Raw genomic sequence first — 10,015 nt, 5'->3', positions numbered from 1 at the left:
TATAAATCTATTTATGTTCTATTTGAATTTCACTTCTAGGGTTATCACTTTTTGTTTCTTTGTTGCACTTACATTTTGTTGCCCAATTCTCTATTTGTATTATCCGTTAAAAAAAAATGTCATGTGGGTTTATCATGGGGGAAACAAGGAGGCAACAGAACTATACACTTTGCTGTCTGTGTGTGAACTGAATAATACATGCTCAGTGACTAATCACTGACAGATTTTGAAAGAAGGGACTTGATTTGTCATTAATCATGATATAAAACTGTTACTTAGAGAATGATCTATGGAACTGAAGAGCTCGCATCTTGGTTTGTACTTGAGGCAATTTCTCAGTTAATATGCTGTGGTAATTGAAATTTGGATCGTGTGATTTCCAGGACTGGTGTTTTTTAACTAAATTGGGGTAACTGAAATTTTTGTGTATCAGGACCATGCGAAGGGAAAGTTGTATGTATAATATAAGCATTTTCTGCTCAGTGAAAACCTCTTAACCGTGAGTGAAACTTAGGCTGGCGAAGTCACCATGAAGTGGAACTTTTCTCAGGATTTTGATCAGGCGTTTCAGTAGATGACAAATTCAGTTGCTTAACTTTTGTGGCCTGCTGGCATCTCAGTATTCTAGTTTCTCTTTGCATAATGAGGGATTCCTTTATTCAAATAACATTTAATGAGGCACTGAGTTTAGAATGCAATATTGGCCAAATAGACTACGAAACAATTCAGACACTTGACAGTTCGCAAATGCAGAATGACTTGTGAGTATTAGTGGAATCAAGAGATTTCACTTGACTGACTGTGGACCAAGTCTAAAAGGGAAGCGAGCCAGTTGGAAGATTGTGAATAAAATGAGACGGCGCTATTGCAGGTGGCTGTAACTCTGCAATGAAGCAGAGCATGGTGCTGCTGGACACCAGCTGTGGTGCCACTGTGAAGATGAGCCAAACTCAATTGCCAATGTTTTATTGTTTTCATCTGGTTCATTCGTTACTTATAATCACCAAATTATTTTTAATATTTTCACTTAGGTAGAATAGTGTTGGAGGGATATCAATTATTATATGAAAGCCAAACAAAATATGTCCCCTGATGTGACATTGTGAAGTTGACGGTATGGCACAGAATAAATAATGTCCTGTAATTCAAGCTGTTACTGTCACTGCTGACTCATTGAATGACAGGAAGAAGCCACTTAAATTTTTTTTATGATGTTTTGGCTTCTAAGCTGTTTAAGAATAATTATAAGAGCTTACCCACATCACAGAGATCTGGGATTTACGAAGTATTGGTTTTAAAATATTTTGAAATTTTTGGATAAAATGTGTTAAGGTTATTTTAAACATTGTTACTAAGTTACTACTTGAATCAAACCATTGTAGTAATAGATACTTTCCAAATTTTAAATAGTTTTTAATATTCTGTGCATGCCCAAATGAATCATTTATATATCAATCCAAATTAGGAATTTCACAGGGAGTGGTAATATGGGTAATATGACTTCTAATATTGAGGCAGTATAATCGTGCTTTTAAGTGCTTTGTAGAAGGATGTATTAGACTGAATCGTATGAGTACCATTTTTGTAGGTCAAAACGTTAAAGTACTAGGAATTTCACATAGTTTAGCCTAAATTGAGGCCAAAGGTTAATTCTATGTCCATTCTTTACCCTAGCTAATTATTTTAATCTCTAAGTCCTACCTAATTTTAAGTTGGGCGTGCTGTAGTCTGCCATTTAAAAGATGTAAGAATGAGCAGGAATATTTTTCTCTATCGTCTTCTCCCCTATGTGCGTCTCCTACTTGCCTATGTATATATTAATGCTGATAAGTCCTTTATTTACTGGCTATGTGAAGTTGACCAAGTTATTCAATACCTTTAAACCTTAATTTTCAACTATAAAATAATAATAGTAAACACTAAATCAGACTGCTGTTCAGATTAAAAGAGGCGATACGTGTTAAGTATATAACAGAGTACCTGGCACTTAGTACATGTTTAACAAATGTCAAGTATTAATTTTATAACTTCAGAGAAGAAATAAAGCATTATTCCTCATGTTTAGTCCTGTCGTTACATTTCTGTCTAGTCAGAAAACTTTCTGTTGTCTGGTATGATGTTGGTGTGATTAATAAAATATTCTGATGAAGAAAAGTACCAGATCTATCATTCAGTTGTACATAATAAGTAGGCAGTTAAAATGTTTAATTGACTTAATTTCTCATTTAAGAAAACAGATTGCAGTTGAGTTCCAAATTATTCAAAATATAATTTGTTCCTTCCTTACTAAGAGAGTACTTCAGAATGCTGTAAAGCCTGAGCGTCTTTCTTGTAACCATATGTTATGATTGCATTATGGATGTGTAGGTGGGTCAATATTAGTCAGTAGAGTCTTGGATAAAGTAGATTGTATTGTGTGGCCTAACTGACTCATCTTTAAGTCTTTAAAAATATTTCTCTCTTTCATTATTGGAAGGCACAGTTTTCTTTTTCTGTTACTAACCTTTTCTCCATAAGTGGTGATCTAAATGGAGTTTCTCATATTGGAAGTTACTGCTCTAATGCCTTTTCTGCAAATACCAGTGGTACCTACTGGAAGAGCACTGGTATCCATGTTGATCTTGCCCTCTTTGGAAGGCAGTTGTGCCAGAGCTATCTTGTTTGCCTCCATTTGGTCACGCTCAAATTCAATATCCATCTGGCTTCTGACTCTTGGCTCCTTCTCTGCCATTAGCGACCCTGCTTCTCTCTCTGGACTTGATGCTTCTTTCTGGTCTACCTGGCTTTGACTCTTGGCTTTCCCTCAAAGACTTTGGCCTGACTTTGGACAGGAAGCTCTTCAGAGCACCCTGAATATTCTGACTTCTTCAGAATCTATTTCCTTGGCTCTAATAAGCTGGACCAATAACAGCTAGCTTGACTGGCCAGTGCATTCACTTATGCCAAAGAGCGTTGAGAAATGGGGGTGTTCACAAAGGCTCTATCAGAAGCTTTGAACTCATGCAGAATCATTTCCCTTAACAGCCTTCAATTACCTTTGGGGGAAAACAGACTTTGTAAGTCAAAATAAATGTTTGACATTTTAGGAAAAACATCATTTGAAGTACAGAGTTTTATTTAAAACTCTAGGATTACATGGCTGTCATCTGTCCACTTCTCTATTATGCATTGCTACCGAATACCACTTTCTTATAGGCATATAAAAAATGCATCTACATACTTCTCCCTCTGCTGTAAAAATCCTGGCCCTAATGACATCTTCTATCAATGTTGATAATTATTAGAGAAGACTTGCTATTTCTGCCACACAGAAGAAAATGCAAGAACACAAACCTCAAAGAGTCAGATTAGAGAGATTTCATGATATTTGAGGTCAATTTTCCAACAAGCATTCTTGCAGGCATGATTAAATTCTGTGTGATTTTCAAGTATCACCCTAGAAATGAAAAGTTCCTCATTGTTTTATTTATATGTCTGACATAAACACTAACAGTTCCAAATAATAAAATACAATGGAAAGTGTTGACATTTTCAGTTTTCACATAGCAATATTGTTTTTTTTTAAATAAATAAATAAATAATTGTCTGCATTGGGTCTTTGTTGCTGTGCGCGGGCTTTCTCTAGTTGCAGCGAGCGGGGGCTACTCTTCGTTGTGGTGCATGGGCTTCTCATTGCGGTGGCTTCTCTTGTGGAGCACGGGCTCTAGGCGCACGGGCTTCAGTAGTTGCAGTGCGTGGGCTCAGTTGCTCTGTGGCATGTGGGATCTTCCCGGACCAGGGCTCGATCCCATGTCCCCTGCCTTGGCAGGCAGATTCTTAACCACTGTGCCACTAGGGAAGTCCCAGCAGTATTGTTTGAAGCACTTACTTTGAAGTAAAAATTTGCACAATTTTGACATTTATAAATGAAAGCATTCGGCTGATTGATTTTAATGGTTGAATCACGAGAGATGCATATTTCAGGAAACTGAAAACTGCTCTTATTTTCTCTATTATCTGGTTAGCGTTCCTGTGTGGCCATTTATTTTAAACATGTCAGCTTTCTTTAATTATTCATTTTAAGCAGTCACTGATTGCTGATGTTATTTAAGTGATCCGGGAACATCTGTAGACTAAAGCCAAGGTCAGTGTTTTGAATACGGGAACAAGATTGGGACGTTTTTCCTAAGGTCAAAGACTGACCTGAAACTGTGGGAGGTCATGTTATAGAAGAATCCAAACCAATTATAAGATCAAAGCCAATTGGTACTGGTGCTTGGCAGAGGCTAAAGCGCTTCAGAGATGGCAGAAGCTCAAGCAGTTGCATTCAATGGGGAGCTCCCAGACTCTAGGAAACTAGGCTGTAGGCGAAGTCAATGAAGTTAGAAGAGTGGTTGCAGGAACAGTGGTAGACAGTAGTCAAATATGATTAGGGAACGGTGAAGGGAATCCCCCTACTGAGGACTCAGAAAAAAACAAATGGTCAAGCCAAGTTTGATGCTTTTTTACTGGGCTGAGTACTAACGTTGTCCCTGGACAAAAATTAGTCCCAGAGAATGGGGCTAAACTTTATGTGGGGAATAAGAATGATAACTTTTCTGTGTTAGAGTGTTATAATTAAAGAAGCCAGACTATTGTAACATGAGCCTTGTCTAGGATCCTGGCAGTGAAAGAGAAAATACAAAGGTAGACTTGAAATGCATGATGAGGGAAGAACTGATTGAATATGTGGATTTGTTGGAGGTTGAGAAGGTGCCTGTGAGTTTTTTAAACTTAGTGTGCCTGTGACCAGTTGATAGAAAAAGGATAGGCCAATAGGAGTGGCTCTCTGGTGTGAGGAGGAAGATTAGCTCTGCGTTAGGCCTACTGAGTTTAATGTGATTGTGGAAACAGTGATAGAGACGAGTGCGCCGTGTGAGGAAAAATATTGCATGTCCCTCTACCGTGAATGTTCTTTCCTTATTTACATAACCATTTTGTTGGCATCAGTACCATTTCTATAGCTTGCAATCCTGAGTGAACTACTGAGATGATAACGAAGAAGACAAAACATTTAAACTTGCAAAGAATATTTGCCTTTCTTCTTAAAAGTACTAATTAATTTGAAATTAAAAATAAAGGATGTTAAAGTATATAATTTTTTAGCTAGAAAGCCAAATTCAATTAAGTATATTAAAATATTGAGGCTGCAGACAACTCCAGGGTGTATCATTTATATTGCAGTGTATATGAAAACAGCACACTAGAAGTTTACATTACACAGTCTGAGCGGCTATCGTCAATGATGTGAGAAAATGTATTCATAAATAAATTTTAAGATAACATTTACAGTTTGAAAGTTAACAAATATAACCAATTAGAAGTACAATGAAACAAAATATTCTATCCCCATCAAACAAATTTAAAGCCAAAGAACAAACTTAACCACAAATGTGCAAGACTTACATGAAGAAAATTACAAAACTGTAAACAGAGTCTTAGAAGCATTGGTTAAATGGAGACACATACTGTTTTCCTGGATGGATGCCTTAGAATTATAAAGATGATAATTATATCTCACGTCGGTTTATACATTTAACACAATTCTCATAAAAATCCCAGTGGCATATTATTTTTTTCTGATCTTAACAATAGGGATTCTATAGTTTATCTGAACAAATAAACACATGAGAATACCATGGGCAAAATTTTAAAGGAAATGTATCGAGAATTATGTAACATTGCCATAGTATTTCATCTTAAACATATCATAATGTCTTAGAAAACTGCAGTAATTAAAGTGGGTATTGGTTTACATGTTGATAGACAACTGAGTTGAGAAGAATTGAAAGTACAGAACAAATCATAATTTGAATACAAATTTATCATACTTTGAAGTTAACATTTCAAATCAGGGTTAAAATGTTGGACTGTCCACTAAGTAATATAGAAGCAACAAGTTAAGTATATAAGGTAATAAATTTAGATGGTTATGTTATCTGAGAGAAATTGCAGCAATAGGGCTTCCCTTGTGGCGCAGTGGAAAAATTAAGCAGTAGGGCTTCCCTTGTGGCGCAGTGGTTGAGAGTCCACCTGCCGGTGCAGGGGACACGGGTTCATGCCCCGGTCCGGGAAGATCCCACATGCCGCGGAGCGGCTGGGCCCGTGAGCCATGGCCGCTGAGCCTGCGCGTCCGGAGCCTGTGCTCCGCAATGGGAGAGGCCACAACAGTGAGAGGCCCGCGTACCGCAAAAAAAAAAAAAAAATTAAGCAATAAAATGCATAGTGAAAATAGTGTTGAAAATGTTATAATTTTGACATGAAGGGGGGGTTTCATTAGGAGGGGACATGACAGTAAACAATAAAAGCCATGAAGAGAATTATAACTTGAATACCTATGTAGTAATAATATCTAATTACCTAAAAACATATAAAATCTACTGGAAAAAATATAGCATAATGCAGTAGACAGAAAGACTTATAATAAAAATTCTTCCTAGTTAATAAGAAAAATATGTATCCTCAAAGCAAAAGATGTGAAAGACATGAAGAGGTAATCCACAGAATACGAAGACAAAATACAGACATGTAAACATCCCAAATCATTGTGGTAATCAGAGAAATTGAAATGTGCAAATATAAGTCAGCATAACCTTAATATTAAAACAAGGCAAAGACAAGAAGGGCATATTACAGTCAAATCTCTCTCATGAAAATTGACGTACAAATTCTAAACAAAATACGTTTATATATCTGTTGTGGGTTAATTTATGTCCATTCTCCCTCCCCACCTCCCCCACCCCCACCCACATTCCTATGTTGACCTCTTAACCCCCAGTACCTCAGAATGTGACCTTATTTGAAGATATGGTCTTTACAGAGGTAATCAAGTTAAAGGCAAGACATTAGAGTGGGCCCTAATCTAATATGACTGATAACGTTATAAAAGGGGGAAATTTGGAGACAAACAAGTATACAGGGAGAGTGCCATGTGAACATACAGACGGATGTCTGCAAGCCAAGGAGATAGGCCTAGAACATATCCTTCAATCATAGCCCTCAGAAAGAAGCAACCCTGCCAACATCTTGATTTCAGACTTCTAGCCTCCAGAACTGGGAAATAGTAAATTTCTGTTAAGCCACCCAGTTTGTGATACTTTGTTATGGCAGCTTTAGCAAATGAATACAATCGCTAATCTAGCGATGAAGAAAAAGGGTAATAGATTAAAACAAATAGGATTTATTGTTGGGATGAAAAAGCAATTTACATCTAAAAATCAAGCAATGTAATACAGTACATTAACAGAAAAAGGGAGAGAAATCATATGATTATAAAATACCTTAGAAAAAAAAGAAAAAAATATCTTAGTAGATCAGGAATAGTAGGGAATTCCATAATTAGATAAAGAATATCTACAAAAGTTCTATAGCAATCCACATAGTCGATGGCAAAATATTGAAACCTTTCCCCCAGAGATTGGGAATGAGACAGTAGGCCTGCTCTCACCGCTTCTATTCAACATAATAAAAGAAGTTTTAACCAGTGTGATAAGTAAAGAAAAAGAAATAGTAGGCTTATGGATTAGCATAGAAGAAGTAAAAAGGAATATGGGCTGTAATTGAAGAAATAAAACTGGAATAAAAATGAGAAAAACTCAAAAGCATCTACAAACAAACGTAATTACTTAGCAAAATACAACATATACAAAAATCAATTATATACTGCAGAAGCAAACACATAGAAAATGAAGTGTTAAAATATACTACTTACAGGCTTCCCTGGTGGCGCAGTGGTTGAGAGTCCGCCTGCCGATGCAGGGGACACGGGTTCGTGCCCCGGTCGGGGAAGATCCCACATGCCGCGGAGTGGCTGGGCCCGTGAGCCATGGCCGCTGAGCCTGCGCGTCCGGAGCCTGTGCTCCGCAGCGGGAGAGGCCACAACAGTGAGAGGCCAGCGTACCGCAAAAATAAATAAATAAATAAAATAAAATAAAATAAATAAAATATACTACTAACAGTAGCATAAACTACCCGGGAGTAAACTTAACAAAATATGCCAAAATGTGTGCAACTATGTACAATATAAACTACAAAACATTCTCAAAGACCCAAATAAATGGAGGGATATACTACACTTATGGGTTGGAAAATGCAGTGTCCAGAGATGGCAGTTTTCCCAGGTTTTCCCTGTGGACTCAATGTAATCATAGTCAGAATCATAGCAGATTATTTCTTTACTTTTGGAGAATCTAAAACACGGATTCTAAAATGTATATGGACATCAGTGGGCCAAAAAATAAGCCAATGCAATCGTTAGGGAGAACTAAGATGGAAGATGTTCACCCGAGATATCAAGTCCTACTATAAAGCTGTGATGATTAAAAGTCTGGTGTTGGTACATGGCAGACAGACTGATCAGTGAACTACAATAGCTCAGAAACAATCCCACACACATGATTGTGTGATTTATGACATTATGGTTCATTGGCAAAGGAACAGTTTACTAGATGGTGTTGGGTATATTTGTTATATACACACTGAAAAAGGCCTATCTGTACTCTACCTCACAGTATATAAAATTAATTCCAGATTGATTTCAGTACTAATTACAAAATTAAAGCCGCCATAATGTTAGAGGGAAACAGAAAATATATTCATGATTCTGGAGTAGGCAGAGATTTTCAGAACAGAATATGAAAAACATTACTCATAAAGGAAAGAAAAATGACAAATTAGAGTATACTAGAATTAGGAACTTTTGTTCATCGAAGGACACCAGTAAGAAAGTGAAAAAGCAACCCAGAGACTATAATAAAATACGTTCAAGATATATCTCCAAGAGAGACTTGTTTCCACATTACAGACAGATTCCTGCAAATCAGTTAAAAGCTGTACCATAATAGAGAAAATGGGGAAAAAGTTGAATGGGCACATGACAAAAGAGGACATCCAAAAGGCTAAGAAATATATGAAAAGGCACTAAAATATCACCAGGCATTAGGAAAAAAAAAAAAAAAAAAAAAAAGGACAGAGAACAAACAACAGATTTTGCTTTCCCAGAAGCCTTTGCACAAAACTACTATTTATATCTCATTGGCTAGAACTGTATCACTTGGTCAACCCTAGTTGCAAGAGAGGATGATGAAGGAGTACCTGGCTTCTCTAATTTCTCTTGTGTTACTGGCCAAAGAGGAGGAGTTAGGATGTTAGTGGTGAATTGCGTGTGTCACAGTGTGTGATCAAGTCAAGTGAAACGTCTAAGAGCTGTACTGAATACACAGGTCTGGAGCGCAGCAGAGAGGTCAGGCTGGAAATAGAAAGTGAGGTTCATAATTATGCAGAGGGCATTTCAAAGCTAGCCTATGGATATAATTACTAAAGAACGTAGAGTGAGTAGAGACGTTAAGATAGAATCCTGGTGTAGACAGAAATTTACCAATCTGTCAGAACAAGAGAGGGAATCACAAAGGAGTGTGAAGGACTGCAGGAGAAAAGTCAAGTGGGAGTAGTGTTTGGGGAGCAAAGGGAAGTGAGTTGCAGGGAGAAATTAGGCAAAACTTCAAATACTAATGCTGGATCTGAATAGGCAAACTCTGAAAGAGTTCTCTTTAAAGCCAAGAACAGGCGGAAGTGTTAATTTAGGCTAATCAGAGAATACTTAGTAAGTTGAGGGCATTTTCACTTCAGTTCTCTACGTATTTTATGTCAAGTGTATGGGAGTTTGGGGCTCAGCAGGATTCGAAGGTATTTATTCAGATGATAATAGTTGGTACAAATTTCATAGTTTAACACCATCCACGACAGTTACACTGTCTGGTCATGGACCCTAGGTTTGAGTGACACATTTTAAGCTCATAATGGTCACCTGTGCAATTGAAGACAAAGTGGAGACTTTCTAAATGTGTGGTCTCAGTGCTGCCATATTAGCCTAATGGGAACTGGGATTGATATTGGCATGGTTCTCATCGTCTTCACTGAAGGTGATGATAGTTTCTTTCTCCCAAGTTTCCTCATAGCCATAAAGAGACTCTGGGTATGGACTAATGGTCTTGCTACT

This window comes from Lipotes vexillifer, unplaced genomic scaffold, assembly GCF_000442215.2.
Source record: "Lipotes vexillifer unplaced genomic scaffold, Lipotes_vexillifer_v1.1 scaffold1086, whole genome shotgun sequence".
NCBI classification, from domain to species: domain Eukaryota; kingdom Metazoa; phylum Chordata; class Mammalia; order Artiodactyla; family Lipotidae; genus Lipotes; species Lipotes vexillifer.
This window is presented reverse-complemented; position numbering follows the sequence as displayed.